Here is a 21,051-nt window from a genome sequence, read left to right on the forward strand (position 1 = left end):
CCTTCACAGGGTTATACAACCACACCTTTTGCCACATGGCTTTGCAGTATCTACCATTCTATTAGGTAGAGAAGATATTCCTTCATCATTGATTCAGGGCTTGCCTCCTTAACTGTTAGAATGTGAATAGAAATGATCATTTTGGATGGGATGCTAGTTCCAGAGACTTTAAAAAGTGTTTTGTTTCTTTTTATCTTTCCTCAGATTCTACTTTTCTACAAGAAAACAAAAAAACACCACTGCTTCCTGAGGACTCCCCAGATAAAAAAGGTATTAGGACCCAATGTATAGATATATCATATTTTGTTTACCCAGTTGTCAATGGGCACTGACTTGTTTCTATTTTTTGGTTATTATGAATAATGAATACTGCTCTGAACATTTGTAAAAGTTTTTGTGTGAGCATAGGTTTTCATTTTTTTTAAGTGTATACTTAGTCAGAAATTTTCTGGGTCATATGGTAACTCTAATTGTTTGATAAACTGCCAGACTATTCCAAAGTGACTGTGTCATTTTATATTCCTACCGGCAATTCGTGAAGGTATCCTACTTCCTCAAATCCTTACTAACTCTTATTATTATCTGACTTTTGTTTCTAGTCACCCTAGTGGGTGTGAAGTGGTAACTTATTGTAGGTCCTTTACAATTCTATATGAATTACAGAGTCAGCTTGTCAATTTCTACAAAGACGTCAGCTAGGATGCTAATTGGGTTGCACTGAGTCTCAGTCTGGAGTTACTTCAGTCTTAACAATGTTACATTTTCTGATTCATGAAACTGGTGCTTTTTCAATTATTTATATCTTAACTTATTTCAGGAATGTTTTTTGTTTTCCAGAGGATAAGCTTTGCGTTTATTTTGTAAACTTATTTCTGAGTATTATCTTGAAGATATTTTAAATAGAATTGTTTTCTTATTTTCACATTCAGAATGTTTGCTGCAATTTCAAGTGTAATGAATCTTGTATCCTGTGAACATACTGATTCATTTGTTATTTCTAATAGTTTTTTAATGGATTCCTTAAGACACACGGATCATGTCATCTGTGGTAGTGTTATTTTTACTTCTTTCTTTCCACTTTAGATGACCTTTGTTTCTTTTTCTTACCTAATTGACATGGATAAAATTCCCAAAATAATGTTGAAAAGAAGTAGTGAAAGCGAACATTCTTTGTTGTTCCAGATCTTAGGGGGAGAGAATTCAGTCTTTTACTATTAAGTATGTTATAACTGAGGATCTTTGTAGATTATTTTTAGAGGTTAAGGGAGTTTCTTTCTATGCCTAGTTTATTGAGTGTTTTCATCATGAAATATTGTTGTGTTTTTATTATTTTTCTTCATCTCTTGAAACTAGCATGTGATTTTTTTTATTCTTTTAATATGATGTATTACATTAATTGACATGAGATATTGAAATGTTTTTGAATTCCTGGGATATATACCATTAGGCCATATTGTATAATTATTTTCATTTTGTTGGATTCAGTGTGCTGGTATTTTGTGGAATATTTTTGCATACATATTTATAAAATGTATTGATCTCTAGTTTTGGTGTGCTCTCTTTGGTTTTGGTATCAAGATAATGGTGGCTTCACAGAATAAGCTGTCAAGTGTTTTCCCTCCTATTTTTTCAGGGAAAAATATTTTATAAAGAGTTGGTATTCTTCAAATGCTTCACAGTAGTGTACCCTTTAGATAGTATATAAATGGAACATGTATTTAATTCATTTACACTTAATGTTGTTATTTATACAGTTGGATTTATGTCTGCCATTTCACTTTTTAAAATTTTCTACAGGTTTTCTGACATATTTTGTTTCTCTATTTTTTAAAATTCTTTTTTATTAAGTAAATCTTTCATCATATAAATATTAATGTTTAATAATAATTTCATTATGTAAGTTACATTATTTTTACATTTATTACTGCTTTACAGTTTATCATATACATTTGAACTTATCTGAATTACTTTCTGATCCATAATTGCTTAATTCTAGTGATAAATAGACATGTTTCTCTATTCCCTCTCCCCCTTTCGCAATAATTATACATATTTACTACTGTTTTAAACCCAATAATATAGAATTTTATCTGTTGTCATTTTCTTAACCCAAAACAGTTTTACTCTATTCACCTCTTTTGCACTATTGTTGACAGATATATTATATATATATTGTATTTATTTTTCATAGACCCAATAATATACTATAAATATATTTTATGCAATTGATTTAAACCAGCAGAGAATAAAGAGGAAAATATGAATTCTTCTGTCTTGTAAAATTATATAATTACTTTTACTGAGCTTTTGTTTTTTTGTGTGAATACAAATTATTATCTGGGGTCACTTGCTTTCAGCCTGAAGAAATGTGTAAATATTTCTTGTAAGGTGAATCTAGTTGCATCAATTTCTCTCAGTTTATTTTTGTTTGGTTTTGTTTTTGTTTTTAATCTAGGAAAGTCTTTTTTTGCTTTCATTTATAAAAGATAGCTTTGCTAGATACAAGATTCTTGGTTAAGATCTATTCTTTGAGTACTTTGAATATGTTACCCTCCTGTTTGCTGGCCTATATTTTTTCTACTGAGAATTCAACTGTTAATCCTATTGAGTTTCTTTTGTAAGTAATAAGTCATTTATCTCTTATTGCTTTTGAGATTGTCTTCTCCTCTGACTTCTAGCACTTTTAATATGATGTGCCTGTGAATATTTTTGTCTTTATCCTATTTGGAATTCACTGAGCTACCTGGATTTATAGTTTAATGTTTTTCATCAAATTAAGGTACTGTTTAAAACATTATCTCTTCTGGGGCACCTGGGTGGCTCAGTTGGTTAAGCATCTGACTTCAGCTCAGATCATGATCTCATGGTTCGTGGGTTCAAGCCTTGTGTCAGGCTTTTTGCTGACAACTTGGAGCCTGGAACCTGCTTCAAATTCTGTGTCTCCCTCTTTATCTGCCTCTTCCATGCTCACACTCTCTCTCTCAAAATTAAATAAACTTTAAAAAAATTTAAACATTATCTCTTCTAATGCATTCTATGCTTTGTTCTCTTCCTCCTTTCTTCTAGTACTTTCATTATATCTATTTTGGTGTGCTTAATAGTTCCTCACATTTCACTGAGTCTACATTTTTCTTCACTAATTTTCTCTACATTTTTAGGCTTGCATCATCCCTATATCAATCTATCTTCAAGTTATCCTATTCTTTCTTCTGAAATTTCAGTCTGTTATTGAGCCCCTCTAGTGAATTTTTTATTTCTGTTAAGATAATTCTCAAATCCGTGATTTCTGCTTGGTTCTTGTTTATACTTTCTCTTTATTGATAGCCTTTCTTGATGTGACATTGTCACCACATCACCATTTACTTCTTTAATCATGGTTTTCTTTAATTCTCTAAACATGCTTATAATGGCTACCTTAAAATCTGATAAATCTGTTATCTGGTTCTCTCACAGGGGTGTGTGTGTGTGTGTGTGTGTGTGTGTGTGTGTGTGTGTGTCTGTGTGTGTGTGTGATTTCATTCTGGTGTATGAGTTGTTTTTTCCTCTCTTTTCATGCCTTATAAATTTTTTGTTAAAAACGTCATATTAGATAATATATTGTACCAATTCTGGATACTGGTTCCACCTTCCCTTTCAGCGTCTTATTGTTATTTTTGTTTATATGTTTAGTGACTGCTTTAGATGATTATTTAGTTGAGTCTACCCCCTTCTATTCCTTATGCATACACATGTGTACACACACACACAGCATTCAGACTTGAATGTTGTTTCTAGTCATCCAGAGACGACAAGTGGTTTAGGAGGACTCTCTTTCTTGACCAGGCCCAGGTGTTAAATTGCCCTAGCTGCTTACTCAGTTTTCTAATAATTCTGTAGGGCATTACTTAAGCTATTAAAATTCTACAAGCGAATCCAATTAAATTCTGGCTCTTTTCAATAGCTGAGGTTACTATTTCATTTTTGTGCTCACCCCAAGAGGATTCCTCCCAACTTTCTACTTCCAGGTTTACTGAAATAGCTAAAAACTAGCTAGCCTACAGTTTAGTAGGCATTTTTCGATCTCCTCTTACGTTTGTTTCACCACAACCTCTACTGTTCTTGAGGATGACTTTAGGCTTAAACTTCTTCACTCTCTGCTATAAATAAAGTCAAATTTGGGGGAAGAGATTAGGAGCTGTTTCAGTGGCTGTTCCTCTTTGCCCACACCTGGGAAAATCTCTGAGCCTGGACTTTGAAGTTAAGGGTGAGGACACTACTAAGCTTCTCTGGGAATGGCACCCCTCCTCTAGGGGCTCAGCACTCCTTGGGGAGGGTGACAACCTTGGGTCCTTTTGGCTTGCCATTCCTGTTATTGAGCCACTGTCTTAGAAGCTAAGAGCAAGAGTGATCAGGGCATAGTCGTCTCTATACGCCATGGCCAAAGCAGATCTTCAATTTCATAAGCTGGTACTAGGAATAAGAAAAGATTTCCTACCTCTCTACCATACTTTCTGGGAGCTTTACTTCAACAACATGTAGTTGGGACAGGGTGAGAAATGGTGACATCTTGTTCTTCCCATAAAGAAAATCCTCAGTCTGGGTGCTGAAGTGGAAAGGAGTCCAGTATTGAGAATAACAATCTGGAGTGTAGTTTCTGCCATGCCGATCTGGGGGGAGAAAGGGAGAGAAAGGTTTTGGTTCAAAGCACAAACTCTCACCTTTTTTTGCTGAATTTTTAGAGATTTATAGATGTTTCTTCATTTGTTATAACCCTTTAGGACTAATTTCTAGAGACTTTCAGATATTTATATATAGTTTCATCAGTTTCACATGGAATCAGGCCAGAAGAGCTCTTCACACTCTTATATTGCAAGTAATTACATTGAGTTGAAATGGTTTAAAGTTGACTTCTATCTTAAGTGGTTAAAGTAGGCTTCGGAGGTCCCATGAAACACAATTAGTCCTGTCTTTTTCCCTTGTTCCTTCTATTATTTTTTACTTTTAACGTGTCAGATTTAAAGTTTAATGACCAAGCATTGCTTTTCAAATTATTAATATATTTTTAAACAAAGAACCCTATTGTACTGGCTTGCTCTAAACTGGTAAATGCTCCTTCAGTTTTATAGAAACATGTAAGCAACCAGTAAAGACTCAGAAAATTAACTCAAATAAATGTGATAATTCTATTCTCTCATAACTATCACGTTGAAGTTTATATGATGTATTAGATTTGTATGGCCTATAAATATGAATAATGTTAGAGGAGGCACCACAATACATGCAAATTTAAAAAAATAGTGAAGTATATCCTTAGATAAGCATTATGCAAAAGTCAGACACTAAACATAAAGACCATGGTAAGCCCACTTATTTGATTACTCTTGAGCACAAGGAAATTGACTTCATTATTGACAAAATATTACAATACCTCACAACTGTGTCTATACACAGTATTATTCATAGGTAGATTTTTAAGAATGTCTCAGACTTCACAAATTATAAGATGAATAAAAAGTAGATTATAATAGCTTGAGTCAATTTACATGCCACTTTAGAAACACACATTAATTTTATTTTACATCTTTCTAGAAGACAGCTGGTTATTAGGTAGGCTTTAAAATGAAACTTGTATACTAATCAAGTAACAGGGAAACTGCCCAAGACTACACTGGCATAATTTAACAACTGCAATTATTGGGCAAGGCAGTCTGTGAAATTAATGATCTCTACATGTAGAGCTTCTAAACATATACTATAGTGATTGGGAGAGATGTGCTAATCTGAATCCATGGTAGTATCTAATAGACTTTGTCTTCAAGTTACTAATTTAATCTCTGGTGTAAAATGAAGGGATTATCACTTCAGGAGTCAAGAAAGTCACTAAGTACCTCATTTTCTACTAGTAGATGTTTAATCACAAGGAGAATTAAATTTATAAAATAATGGACATTCTAGTTTTCTGCTTCAAAATGCTATAATAATATAAGCAGTCTAATTCTTTAATTGCTGTTAAGCAATTAAATGTCATTTTAACACTGGAATTGACTTTAGAGATTTTTTTTCCATGAGAAACTGAAATTGGATGGATATGTACAAGTATGAGTCATATAGATTATCTTTTAAAAGCAATTTTTGTACATAAGCACTGTTCTAATTGCAAAATAACAGAATGTAATAATATGAAAATAATACTAGTAGGCCTTTAAGTTATGTTTTTCAACTGAGATTTAAGTGACTTACAAATATAATGTCTGTAGTCCTCACATCATATTTCTCATGCAACCAGTTAAGAAAACTGTTCTAGTTGGAAAATATAATATCTGTGTTTCAGTTTTAGTAGAAAATTCCTTAATATCATGGAATTAAATATCCAAGTAGGATTCCTGTTTGTCATACCTAATGAATACCCCCTGGAAGCTGATGGCAGAATATTACCATTCTTCAAATCTCTATGATCAGCCTATCATGTCTAGACTCATTTGGGGTGATAGATAGATTAATAAGACTGCCCTGTACTTGTGTTCTTTTTATACTTTTTAAAGCAAAATAGCAATCCCTTGAACCTTCTGCAGATTTGAAAGAATGAACCTATAAATTCTTTTGGTTTATTCTGAAATGACAACCTCATTCTTAGCATCCACTAGAAACTGTCAGTATCTCCAGAGTGCAAACAGAATATAACTTCAAAGACAAATTAGAGGAGGGAAAAAATAACTGGATATAAGGCAAATAGCCTAAAGCATCAGAGAAAAATAAAGCTAAAGCATAATAAAATGTGAAATGCATTAATTATTATTAACAAATTAGTAAGCATAATTGTGAAGCAATAATTTTAGTAGGTTATATAAGTATTATGAAATTGCTATTTCAGTTATATTTTAATATAAGTGTAATTATTGGAGGAGGTGATAGAAGAGAACATCATGGGGTTAGTTCCCCACCCTGTCCCATGAAAAGAAAAATATGTAGACCAAAATTAAACAGTATAATGGTAAATAAGGAAAAAATGTGAATAAAAGAATCAAGCAGAATAATACAGAACGGCCCTTGAATAATGGGGAAAAGATGGAATACATTGGTACCTCAAAGCCTTTGTGCTTTTGAAAGCCATGGGGATAGGAATCTTTTTAGGGTGTTGAATTATCACCCAAGACATTTGCAAAGTTGATAGCCCTGGCAGTAAGAGGTGTTTCTTTCTGTGACTTTGTGGACTGTAAGCATCTATGAGTAGATTAGAAAAATGTGTTACCCATGAGCATGGGTAGAGTGCCCTGATATAACCAATAGTGATATTCTTAGATAGCAAACAATCTTTGCCATTTAGGAGTTAGAGATGTGGGGATTTTTTTTTTTTTTTTTTTTGCTAATTAAAAGCAATGATTTATGCCCATCATCTGATGAAGTATAAGGATATCTAAGTTTTAGTAATGTATACATTTTAAAATGTAGTATCCAAAAGCATAGTCTATTTGGAAGGGGATGGATCATGGAAAACTAATTATAATCCAAGTTGGGAGTTTCCTAAACTAGTACTGCCTTCATTCCACCGGGGAGGTATGTGACCTGAACCAACTAACTGCAAAAGGAAAAGGCAAATGAGTTTAGCCACACATCCTAAGATACACACTCACCAAAACCTAAGATATCAACGTTCAGGAAAAAAAGATAGTTAGTAAGCATATAAAGATGTTCAAATTCACTAGTAATCTAAAAAATATAAGTTAAAATATGTTAAAGAAATTACTCTTGGGGTGCCTAAGTGGCTCAGTCAGTTAAGCATCTGACTTTGGTCAGGTCATGATCTCACGATTTGTGAGTTTGAGCCCTGCATCGGGTTTTGTGCTAACAGCTCAGAGCCTGGAGCCTCCTTCAGATTCTATGTCCACCCCACACCCCCCCCGCCTCTCCCATGCTCTGTCTCTCTTTGTCAATAATAAAAACGTTAAAAAAAAGAAACTATTCTCATTCACTCTTAGTGGATCTGTATGAAATTTATGTTAAGAAAACAATTTTGACATTTAAATTCAAGAGTCTTAGAAATATTTTTACATAGTTACTTGATCTCAATAACTCCATTCACAAAATAATAAAAAATGTACATCAATATTTATGAATAAATATTCCATTATAATATCATTTGAAGCACCATATATGTTGCATTTTTATAGTTTTTTTTAGATGTGTAAATTATGGTAGCTTTGTTTTTTTTCCCACTTTTCTGTGTTTTGCAAGTTCACTAATATTAAATTATATCATTTTGACATATTTTTAAAGAACAAACAGGGGTGCCTGGGTGGCTCAGTCGGTTAAGCATTCGACTTCGCCTCAGGTCATGATCTCGCGGTTCGTGGGTTCGAGCCCCGCGTCGGGCTCTGTGCTGACAGCCGGCTCAGAGCCTGGAGCCTGTTTCAGATTCTGTGTCTCCCTCTCTCTCTGACCCTCCGCTGCTCATGCTCGCTTGCTCACTCTCTCTCTCTCTCTCTCTCTCTCAGAAAAAAAAATTTTTAATTAAAAAAAGAACCAACAAAAACAACTGCATCAGTAAGAATTAGGTTCCATTTTGAGTTTTAAAAAATCAAAATAAAAATGACTTCCACACAGCAGAAGTTGTGTTCTCAGATAAAAGTTAGGAGGTAAGTATCCAGAACTGGTAGGGTAGCTCAGTTCCATTGGAGTCACATTCCAACACACCATGCATGTACTGTGAACTTTATTTTCATGTGTCACCACATCCATATTTGAGAAAAAGTATTAGGTGATAATTCTTAATAATCTGGCACTTTTGCATATGTTCTAAGGCCAGGAGCCAACTTCAGAATAGTTACATAAGCAGGCATCCCTGGAGCAATTAGGTAGTCACTTCTTCCAGAGACATCTCTTGTCTTTGAAAATATCTCCCCTCCCCAGAGACATTCTGGGATCGAAAAGTATTCCTTCTATTTGCAAGAGAAATTTGCTTATGTTCAGGATAATTAGGAGTATCTTCCTCTTGGGTAAATGTTGAGTCGGTTTGGCAGAAACTCCCTGAATTGAGTTTCCACAAGCTCGATGATCCTCAGCTGTGACAGAGACCTGTGCGCAGGGTGTGCGCAGAGCATTCCTGCGGGCTGTTCGGCCCTGTTCTCATAGACTTGGAGGCGGGACAAGACCTGGTGGGGGTGTGAAGCTCACGCTGCCTGCTGTCCCCTGAGTGCCGCCCAACTGTCTATACCGTGAGGGATTATTGTTTCTCTACCAAGTAAATATATGAAAGTGTGGCAGGTCACCCTAGCAGCCATGCCACTACTTAGGAACTGCCTGAATTCTTGATATAACAGATACGGGGAAAAAGAAAAGGGCAAAGCACACTTAAGAGCTGCCATGAAAGAGGATTCCCAGAACCTACCATGGACCACTTGGTAAGAATTAGCCAAGGGACTATACAAATCTCCAATGGCTGGAAATTGTAATCCTTATCATTGCTATATGTCCAAAAAAAAAAAAAAAAAAGATCAGCTGCTCCATTATAGAATTGAAGCATATCTTATAGGACAGCTAGGTGCTGTCCTATTGCAGGAATTATGCTAAAAAGGGAGGAGACAATTGACAAGAATATGTAGAGTGAAATAAAACTCTTTAAAAAGTTTTTACTGTATATATTCACACAGAGTTAAATAGCAAGATATCTGAATAACTTAACAATATCTGAATAATTTAAAAATTGGGTCAGATATATGATGACCAAAATGGAACATCTACATATAGGATATTAAATTGAATGTTTAGAATACTGTATTTTAAACTTCAACCAGATTTTAGGAGAATTTTTTGAAATAAAGAATGAAGATAAAACTGACACTTTAACAGCGTGAGGTAAAAGAAGGTAAACTTCCATCCAGTATGTCTTCCGGGATGACAGTGAGGATAGAGGGCATTGTCACAATATACATTAATGGGATATAAGAAAGAAAGTGTGTTAGGAATCTGAAGGCAGTAAGGCACTACATAAGAACTTCAATCACTAGTTTGGTTCTATTGATTAAAATCAAATAGTAATGAAAAGTAAACTTTGATACCTACATGTTAAGAAATAAGTCAGGATTATATGAAATGATTTTTCCCCTCTGAGGTCATTGTAATTGTAAATCTGTAATGCAGGAGAGAGAGAGAGAGAGAGAGAGAGGGAGGGAGAGAGAGGGGGAGGGAGGGAGGGGGATTGTAGCTCACCTAAAGATACATTTAATACTCTAAACAATTTCTCAGTTGATTTTGAAGGGAAAGTAAAATAAGTACTAAAACTGTCAAGTATCAGATTTAGACCTTTGGTGATAGTGATTTTGTTTTATTTTCTGTAATTAAACCTGTTTACTTATTTTCTGAGATTTTTCAGCAGGTATAAAAGTGGTTTAAGAAAACCTAATTGTATTGAATAATTTTGGAATGATGTGATCTTGTTATTAAATGCCATTCATTTGTTTTATTTGCATATCATAATGGTCTTCTCTGTTTTCCAATTAGTTTACTCTGTTTTTAGATATCAAGTGATTCTAACAGAAAACTCCCAATGAATTTTATTATAGGTTTGGTAAAAATGTCCGATCTAGCAGATAATTACACATTCCAAGACACTTTTATAGGCTTTTATTTCATAGCCCATGAAGCTCAATATTTCGTAAACTTTATAGTCCATGAAATAAAGAGCTGGTGTAGCAATAAGTTAAACCATTTAGGTTTCAAAAATGAATGCTAATTTTGAGATTCATTATGCTATAGGCCAATTGTCTAATGAGTTTGAGAGTAATTTTATTTTTATATATTTAGAACAGACTCCTTATCACATAAACAAATTTTTACTGAAGAAAAAGTCTGCAACCAAAGAATTCAGGCAAAAGGAGGAATAGATCTCCATCTGTGATTTCAATAACAATGTAGATAGACACATTTCTGTACCCTCCAGGGTTCTTTTTAGAACTATATAACCTGTGGTGAGATTTGAAGAAAATCTTAAACTGCTATCAACCATAGACAAATGCAAGAACATATCAAAGTAGAGGTAATAGACGGCATTAATTTAAGGCTATGAAATCATGGAGTATTCATTCTTAGAGTAACTCTTATTTTGAATGAATCTCAACTGTTTCTTCTAACCTGTGTTAAAGGAACGAGTTTCTACAGAAAATGAACATTCATTTTCCTGTTGACGCAGGTATTACATGCTCCCTGTGACTTAAGGGGATGTATCCCAATGAGTATTCCATGGAACACTAGTTTATCTAGGAGTTAAAAGAGATTCTGATGATCTCTCACTTAACTTGAATTCTGATGAATTCAGTACAAGAGAATTCTGATGGTTCAAAAAAAATGGAACACTACATTAACCTAATTTAAATGTTGAAAGGATTTCTGAGAAATCTGTGTGTAGGGCAAGACTCCAGGAGGGTGACAGGCAATGCCCCTGAGACCCTGTCTTTACAGAGTGTCACCAAAGAGTAACTTTCCATAGAACACAGTAAGTTAAATGCTGACTTCATGATTCACTGACTGTGTCTTTTATCAAGTACTAATGCCTCTGGTATGACCCATGTGAACCACTCTAAGGCCACCAAGAGAATGAGGCTGGGCCCTGAGCACCTACTAAGTTGGCTTTATGTACCTAGGTTCATTTCAGATTACCAGTAGCCCTGAGTAGTCCTCTAAATATACTGCTCTATAATGAGAGAGTGAGAAATCACAAGGGCCATAGAGCAAGGAAATGGCAAATTATGAATTAAAACCCAGGTTTCTGACTCAAGTTCTGCACTTTTACCACCATATATCCAATTTGTAGATGATTCTGTGAACTGTAGAGTTAGCCAGGCACTAAGATGGAAATTAGCAATTTAGGCTTCACATTTTTCCATTTAATGATTGTGTTATTGTATACATATTACTTAATTTCATTTGGCCCAGTTTATCCATCTATATAATCATGTTATTATTATACGTTTTTATATATCTATATTATAAGATAGTAGAAATGGGTATTCTTGTCTTGTTCCTGATATCAGGGGAAGAATATTCACTCTTCTACTGTTAAGTATGCTAACTATGGGTTTTCATAGATCTCCTATACCTGGGTAAGAAATTTCCTTGTATTATTGTTTTGCTGAAAGTTGTTAATTTTTTTTAAGTTTATTTATTTTGAGAGAGAAAGACAGAAAAAGCAAGCATGAGCAGGGGAGGGTAGAGAAAGACAGAGAATCCCAAGAAAGGCTCCATGCTGTCAGTGCATGGCCTGAGGTGGGCCTTGAATCCAGGAACCATGCGATCATGTCCTGAGGCAAAGTCAAGAGTCAGATGCTGGTTCAACTTAGCCACCCAGGAGTGTCCCTTCTTCTTCTTCTTTTTTTTCTTTTTTTTAAATGAAACATGTGTTATAACTTATTAAATGTTTCTTATATGTCTACTGAGATTGTCACATATTTATTATTTGTTAGTTTTGTAAATATAGTGAAGCCTATTGATTAATTTTTGAATGTTAAGCCAGTGTGCATTCCTGGGATTAATCACCCTTGATCATGACTATTCTTTATATGTATCAATGTGTTTGATTTGTTAAACTTATGTTTAGAATTTCTACACATTAGTTATTGAAGATATTGGTTTATACCTTTGTTTACTGGCAATTTTTCACTTTATTTGTAATTACTTGTACTATCTGTCTAGTTTTGTTATAAGAGTAGAACTGGCTTCATCAAATGATTTGGGATGTATTCTCTCATCAATTTTCTGCAAGAGATTATATAGAAGTATTAATTCTTAAATGTTTGCTAGAATTCTCCAGTGAACCTATTTTATCTTGTAGTTTCCTTAGGGAGTTTTCAACTAAAATTCAGTGTTTTTGATATGTATAGGATTATTCATGTTATCTATTTCTTCTTGTTGAACTTTGGAAATTTGTCTCTTTCAAAGAATTTCTCTATTTTGTATTATTAGTCAAATTTACTGGCTAGGTATACTGATATATTGGTAAGATTGTTTATAATAATTCACTATTATGTTTTTAAATTGTGTAGTAATTGGCTACTTGTGTTCTTTATATTTTGTCTTGATCTGTTTAAATTGAGAGATGTTTAGCAAATTAATTAAATTTTGATTTCATAGTTTGGTAGTCAACAAATGATCTGTCAAAAGACTTCCTTAAATGTGTTTACCTAGAATGTATTCCACCTTTTGGTATGGAGATCTGTTTGTGAGTACATGCCTTCAAATTTTAGAAAATTTACAAATCAATGTTAGCTTTTATATCTGGTGGTGTTTAGAGGTCCACAGGGTAAGCCCAAAGTGAGTGTTTTGGGACCTGTCCTTTCGAAGTACTTCCTGTGTGTGGACAACCCTGTGATTGGATTCACCTTTCATACCACCATGAATATGTTGGAGCTTTTCATAGTCAGCTGTTTGTGGACCAGCTCATTAGGTATCCTTTTCTCATTTCAAATAAGTTTTTGTTTGCTCCATCTGAAATCATAGCCTTAAGCAGCTGTGGTGTTATTGACTGAGGGAGATCACTGTTAACAGAGCTTCAAAAGATGTCATTTCCCACCATTAGCTCTAAGGCTGTGGCTTTTCCTGGCTACCACTTCACCAGGCTGAAGATATAGATGAGAAGTGTAGCTCCAAGCTAAAGTGTCACAGACCTGAAGTTTTCAAAAAGCTTAGTAGTTTTCTTGAACAAAAGCTTTTAGCTTATTCTTTGCCTTTGATTAATTTCCAGAGTTCAGAAATAGCTCATTTAGATAATTTTGCCAGTGGTTTTGTTGATTTTGTCAGGGAGGAAATTCACTAAGGTTCTATGAGTCTCATCTTCACAAAACCATATTTATTGACCACTTCTAGTTTGTGAATGTGTGTGTAGCTGTGTGGTTTCTTTTTCTTCATTTGGGGAGTAAGACTTTGGACCTGTCTATAATTTTATTTTGATAATCCTGCTCACTACCCGGTACCTCATGAGTTAATAATGTTTTTCTTAAGACAATATTCCTAAGGGGTACCCTAGCACAGAGCTGGATTGGAAGATGGGCATAGTGAAGATAAATGTTATGCTAACTAATAGCTCACTAATAGTTAAAGTACTCAGTTAAGAGCTGGTCCTAAAGGACCATTCACATTCACTTAAAATTTTAAGGGATATTTAATGTCATTGATGATTTTGTACAATTTGATCTGATTTTTTGATGGAAATTTAACATTACTGATATATGTTCTTGTGAGGACACCGATTATTCAGAAAATAACTATATAGGTGTGTGTGTGTGTGTGTGAGAGAGAGAGAGAGAGAGAGCTTAAAAAAATATACAGTGGACACATTATAGGATAATAATAATTCATCGATAGTTTCCAAGCTTTGATGTGATGTATATTTCAACCTTTCCAGTATCCCCAGAAGATAAGCACAACTACTGTACCCACTATGCAACTAAATATATTTACTTCTAAATGGATTATATGATTTAAATAGCTAGACAACCTATAAATGAACAGTAGATTCCAAGTAGTCTTGTTAAAGTAAATTTAATTCAATTTAATGAAACAAAAAGAGAAGAGAGTCTTAAGATCCCATTCTTTTTGTGTGGCAGCATAATATTTATTACACACATGCACGCGTGCACACACACACACACACACACATCTTTATCTATTCATCCATCATTGAACACTGGGCTGCTTTATATATCATGTGGTATTTCTAGTTTTAATTTTTGCAAGAACCTCCATATTGTTTTCCACAGGGGCTCAACCAATTTGAATTTTCTCTAAGAGTCCATGAGTATTCCTTTTTCTCCACATCCTCACCAACACTTTTTCTTTCTTGTCTTTTTGATTCCGGTCATTATGAGAGGTATGAGATGAAGTCTCATTCTGGTTTTGATTTGCATTTCCTTGATGCTTAGTGATGTTGAACATCTTTTCCTATGTCTGTTGGCCATCTGTGTGTCTTCTTAGGAAAAATATCTATCCCTGTCCTCTGGACATTTTTAAATCAGATTGGTTGTTTTTGTTTGTGTTTCTGGGGGTATTTTTCGGTGTTGAGTTGTATGAGTTCTTTATTGTCTCATATTCAGTACATTGCCTTTTTGTTTTGTTGATTGTTTCCTTCGCTGTGCAAAAGTTTTTATTTTGGTGTAGTCCCAATAATTTACTTTTGCTTTTGTTTCCCTTAATGATTGATGTCAGAGAAAGGATGGACCTAGAGGGTACTATGCTAAGTGAAATAAGTCAACAAAAGACATATACCATATGATTCCACTTAATATGTGGAATCTAAAAAACTAAACAAATGAATAAACAAAAAGTGGAATCAGACCTATAAATTCATAGAAAAAACTGATGATTGCCAGAGGAGAGGGGATTAAAGCAATGGGAAATTGAGTAACGGAAAATGGGAGGTATAAATTTCCAATTATGGAATTAAAAAGTCACAGAAATAAAAGGGTCAACATAGGGAATAAAGTCCATGGTATTGTAATAGCACTGTATGGTGACAGAAGATAGATACACTTGTAGTAAGCATAGCCTAATGTATAGAGTTGTTGAATAACTATGTTGTATGCCTGAAACTAATGAAACTTTATGTGTCAACTATATTCAAATAAAAACTGAAAGAGTGAGAAAAAGAGCAAAAGGGTAAGCAACCCAAAAATATATGAAATATGAACTCAGAAAGAAGAGCAAATAATTGAATTGGTTAACTCTATCAAGACAAAGTGTTAGGTAGATCACAAATGGCATACCTGTATAAAGAAGCAGGCAAAACAACAAATAAAAACCATAAGCAGGAAAAATGCAGCATTTGAAAAGAGAAGCAAATGTTCAGAATTAGGTTGTCCAGCTGATGTTGGAAATTTAGAAATACAGATTGTGTCATTAGTTTGCTGCTTGAAATTATTTTAGATTCTAAATTCTAATTACTTGGATTGATTGCAACTTTCTTTTCATTTGTAATTAATTTCATTTTGTCCTCAAATTTACTCATTTTGTTTTACATTATTTATAATATCAATAAAACAAGCAAGGTTAAACAATAGACTATAATCTCTAAGACAAAAAATTACTAGCTGGACAGGTTAAAATTATCATTTCATGGTAAAACATTTTAAATTATTTTTAATTGGGGCACCTGGGTGGCTCTGTCAGTTAAGAGTCCAACTTTGGCTTAGGTCATGATCTCGAGGTTCTTGGGTTCAAGTCCCACATCACGTTATACGCTGACAACTCAGAGCCTGGAACCAGTTCAGACTCTGTCTCCCTCTCTTTCTGCCCCTCCCCACACTCACAGTGTCTCAAAAATAAACAACCATTAAAAAATTAAAATAAATAAATAAAATTATTCTTAAATTAAATATCATATATATGAGGAAATTGCTAATAAGTAATTTGAATAATTAATCATGGGACTGACCATAAACTCAATGTGTTACTGAAAGTCCTGAATGCATTTTACTTCAGAGAGTAAAAGACACTCATAGACTTTCATTAAAACTTGAATGATTATGTTAATTGCATAACTTATCCAAACATACGTTTTAGATATAATATATGAATAAACAATTTTTACATTTAATATATGATTTCTAGTCACACAGTGAAGAAAATGTTTGCTTATCAGAGACCTTTGTACTAAATATTTTGGGCAATTATCAATTTTAACAAAACTGATTTTGAATTGAAAATTGTATTTGGAAGACCTCACAAAATTAACATGTTATACATGTAAAAAGATAAAAAACAAATTTCTAAGCACAATTTTAAACGTAATTTTGCTAACTAAAATTAAAAATTCTGTTATTCAAATGATTGGAAAATGAGGCACACTGTTTTCTCTTTAAATGCTTGAACAGATTGTCACCATAGTAACTAATAGGCACATCAGGAGAAAATCATTCAAGTATATATTCTTGCAGGTGACTCCCACTCTCACAGTCTTTCTTTCAGTTGTCTCCATACTTATTATTGAAACCAAAACAAATATTAGTGGAAGAAAAAAGGATTTCATTTGCAAAGCATTGCTTTCCAAGTAGCACCGACTTACTAAATTGCATACAGCTGAAATAGTAAATATGCATTTAGCCTTTAGTCTGTAATATCAGTTCCGGCCTATTTAATTGTAATGGAACAATATTCCTTAGCATGTGTTTTGTAAAAAGTGGTTCTTTCTGGTCTTCCTTTCTAATATATCCAGGCTTATCTGAGGTGTGTGTAGGTGGAAGTTCTTAGAGAAGTAAATCCAGAAGACTGTGTTGATTGTGGTGTCATTGTAACTAATGGACCCCAGTAAATATGTCAGGAAAGAGCAACCTCAGAAAGATAATGTTTTCTCTGTAATATATTAATTTGGACTTATACTACATTAAAAACTTATACTTAAGTCAACAAACCTCTAAGTTAGATATTTTATACTAATTTCCTTGATGACAATATGGTTGCTCAGGAACATTAAGTAACTTGACAGCTACTTACAGCTAATAATCAGTGGGACTGGGGTGCTAAACCATGCCTGTCTATTTATAAAACTTAAAGACCCTCCACTGAAATGTGCTGTCACTTTCTTATTGCACAAAGAGGCCAGATGGTAAACTGGAAACATATCAGGCAGAGAAGCTATGGCTGAGATGGTAATTTTATTGCAGTACCCATCTTCTTCCTCCGTATGGAAATATATATACCATTCCACCCAATTTTAGCTAGGCACATGGCTGGTCCGTACCATTTATCAGCTTTCCTTATAGCTATGAGTTGTAACATGGTTAAATGCAGAGCAATGGGGAACAAGCAGAAAAGATAAATGCAATTTCTGAGACTTCTTTAAAAAAATGATACTTTCCCAGGGCTTCCTCTGTTTTCTTCTTTTCATTGGCTCCCAAACAGATGTAAAGAGAATGTAGTTTCAACCATGTAGGATCACACCTAAAGATATAGTGGGGCCATAAGATGCCAGGAACCCAGATACCCAAATGACTTTGTGGTGTGAAACAACCTTGTCAGTCTTGGACTGATCATATCTAGACTACCCAGAGAGAGAAATGAACTTCCTTTTCAGTTAGTATACTCTGGGGCCTTTTTCTTAAAAGACTTGAGTTGAACCCTAAGTAATACAGACTTAAATTGTTTTTATATCCTGGTTAATAGTAGAAAGAAAAGAAATAAATAATAAAAGTGGTAGAGTTAGCCTCATAGTTATTAAGATAGAAAGGATAAGAGAAACAATGGCAGCTAAAACAAGTTGAGTTCCAATGAAACCAAAGCTAAGAGTAAGACAATATGGATCCCTTAAAACTTTCTGTCCTGTTAAACAATCCATAACAGTGCATCAGCAATAACAAGTTTTTCTTAGCTTGGAATTCAGAGAAAATTTTATTATACTAGTTTTTATGCAAGAAATAATTTAAAAATTAGTTTATGATTCCCTGAATGGAATTTTTAGAAAATACATCGATTTTAGATGCATGGTCATTTCTTATTTTGACGTTGGAAGGCAAAGTGTTAGGATACATTTGGGTAAAGTATCAATTTTACAGTGTCCTCTAAGTCTGTGCATCCTCTAGAGGATGGACTTTTTTTCATCTTTTAGTCTTATTATAACCAAATTAATTGATTGCTTTTAAGTATTTAATATATTTTCTGCATATCTTACATTAATTCATATCCACATTTTCTCTTCTTTGAAAATCAGTACTCTTTTAGACTCAAATATATTGAAAAGCAGTAACTAGAGTTTCAATATAGTATATGCATTGAAGAAGTCAAGAGGTAAACAAAAAAAATCACTTGATGGTAAAGTACATACTGTAACAAATATGTACTTCCTAAGGATTTTATGTAGGCAGTAAGGTGAAAGTGGTGGTAATTAGAGTTAAATATGAAATTCGTTTACTCGACTGAAGAAAAGTTCACCTGGCTTTCAGTAGTCCAGCCAGATGCCTCTTCTTATTTGCAGTCTATTTCTTCTAAAATAATTTTGTTTCACTTTAATATTTGACAATAATAATGGGAGAAAAGAGGTTTAGAATATCAGTGGCTTGCACCTTCCTTTTGCTAATTTTTAGAATGTCCCCAAATTAGTAACTACAATCAAATTGCTAAGGCTATTCATGTTTAGATAACTCACATAATATATAAGAATTATGAATTTAGTAAGGCCCATTTTCTACCCAGTGTATTTTTACCTGTCTTACCATCCTAAACAGTACATTTAGCTACAAATATCTTTATTCTTTTGAAGTCTACAAATCATCCCCCAAATAAACCACGAGAATATCTTTGGGATTTACATTTGTAAGTATTTTTCTATATATTAAAATTGTCTTTGCTTTTGTTTGTCCATATCTTCTTAGGCTTCAACAGAATTTTCTTCTATCATTCCAGGGACAGATACTCTGACTTTTAGCTAACATCTTCATAATTCTATAAATTAGAAGCATCCTTGTTCTTATTCTTGGTTCTGCCAGGTTAAAAATTCAAATGTAGTCTATCATTCTTTCATTTTTTCCCCATTTCTTTGGCTCTGATCACTGTCAATTTCTCCTTTTAAACCTTTTTATTCTCTTTATATTTTTGCTGTATACTTTTCTTTGGAAAATACAAATTTTATCCTGTCTTCTTCCCAAAAGTAAGTTATATATTTTGTTTGGGGTTTTGACACTTTTCATCAAATATTCCATTGACCTTTTAATAACAGCAGCATAATGTCCACTGAACATGACTACTGTGACTTCCAAATCTCTTTTATGGGTTGTAAGAAACAGTGTGAAGTCAACCATCTTATACAAAGTTTGGATTAGTTTTTATCTAAAAGCATTTTCTTGATCTCACTTATATAGACACTTATTTGTCAATGCAGCTCTATTTCTATTCTTTACTTTCCTCCTGGGCAAACTACCCCCTACCAGTTTTGAGGAGTAAATGGATGACTTTCTGTTCTCCCCTCCATAATTTACTCCCTGGAGAACTGTTGTCATTGTCACCAGCAATCATCAGTTTCAGAGTCTATTTAAGGGTTCCATAAGTTGCAACTGAAGAACTGACCTGCCTTCTCTATTTTTGTGAATGAAAGTGCATTTAGGCACTGGCTGGAATATCTGAGATATATATTTACCCTTCAACTGTCCAAATTCTGTCCCCTTTCTCAGATAATCACCATATGTGTATCAAAGTTTAAGTGATTGCTATAAATATGGAGATGGCACAGAATTTCTGAATACTGTAGGCTTGCTCAAATCAGTCATTTTGTCAAATTTCTATACGTTAATATAATTTGGGATTTACGATGAGTTCTTCACTGCTCTCAGTCCATATTGCTCTATGTACATATTTTCATGGTGCATGTTCTTCCTTTCAGTATGCAGAGTTTGTGAATGAACAGTCTGTAGTTCTGGAAAGTCTTATGGAAAGTAAGAGGGTAGTTATGGAAAATACAAATGTTTTGAATCCATTATACCAGATTTAGTTCCTGTTGCTAAAACTTAATAGTTCTTGCTAATTTTAGCAAGTTATTTAAAACCTTGGAGCCTCAATTTCTTTGTGTATAAGCCATGCCACTATATTTCCACTGAGTTGATCTAAGGAATGCAGATGAGGCAAGCATCTACTTAATTACGGTAAAAAAAAAAAAAAAAAAATGCTAGCTGCTACTATTCCTATAATTTTCCAATGAAAATGTAGTAAAACAGCTAGTAACCTATTCCATAGTCTCTTGAGACTTTAAGATTTGTCCTTTAATCATTTTTAAATGGCAATGCTTATTTTATAAACAAAGTGGCTATGCATGGTGACATAGGTATTTTCTAGCATTAAAAAATATCCAGTGTATTCTTATCACCTTAGATATCCAGATGAATAGTGAGAAATCAAATATTTTGGTCAATTTCAATGGGAATTTTCTTCATTGAACACTGGTATTAAATAGTTAATAAATTCTATCTTAAACAATATGAAAAAGTTCCTATTCATGCAATTTAAAAAATATTTTACTTTCCTCTATCCTTAGAGAATGAATTATTAACACAGAAAAATTATCTAGAGTATGAAATAATTTCTCCAAAACTTTAACTAGATTTT

The 21,051-nt window shown here is 33.6% G+C and overlaps 1 long non-coding RNA gene across 1 annotated transcript in view; it reads left to right on the forward strand.

Annotated features, from left to right (window-relative positions):
- Nucleotides 1–201: 201 nt before the first annotated feature.
- The window catches only part of LOC120233474, a 164,910-nt gene continuing 144,060 nt past the window's right edge, over nt 202–21,051 (forward strand). Inside the window, exon 1 of the long non-coding RNA XR_005528836.1 lies at nt 202–270. This is a non-coding gene — a long non-coding RNA (uncharacterized LOC120233474). The remainder of the gene's footprint in view (nt 271–21,051) is intronic.

The sequence above is a fragment of the Hyaena hyaena genome, unplaced genomic scaffold (assembly GCF_003009895.1).
Source record: "Hyaena hyaena isolate Hyena2069 unplaced genomic scaffold, ASM300989v1 scaffold_92, whole genome shotgun sequence".
NCBI classification, from domain to species: domain Eukaryota; kingdom Metazoa; phylum Chordata; class Mammalia; order Carnivora; family Hyaenidae; genus Hyaena; species Hyaena hyaena.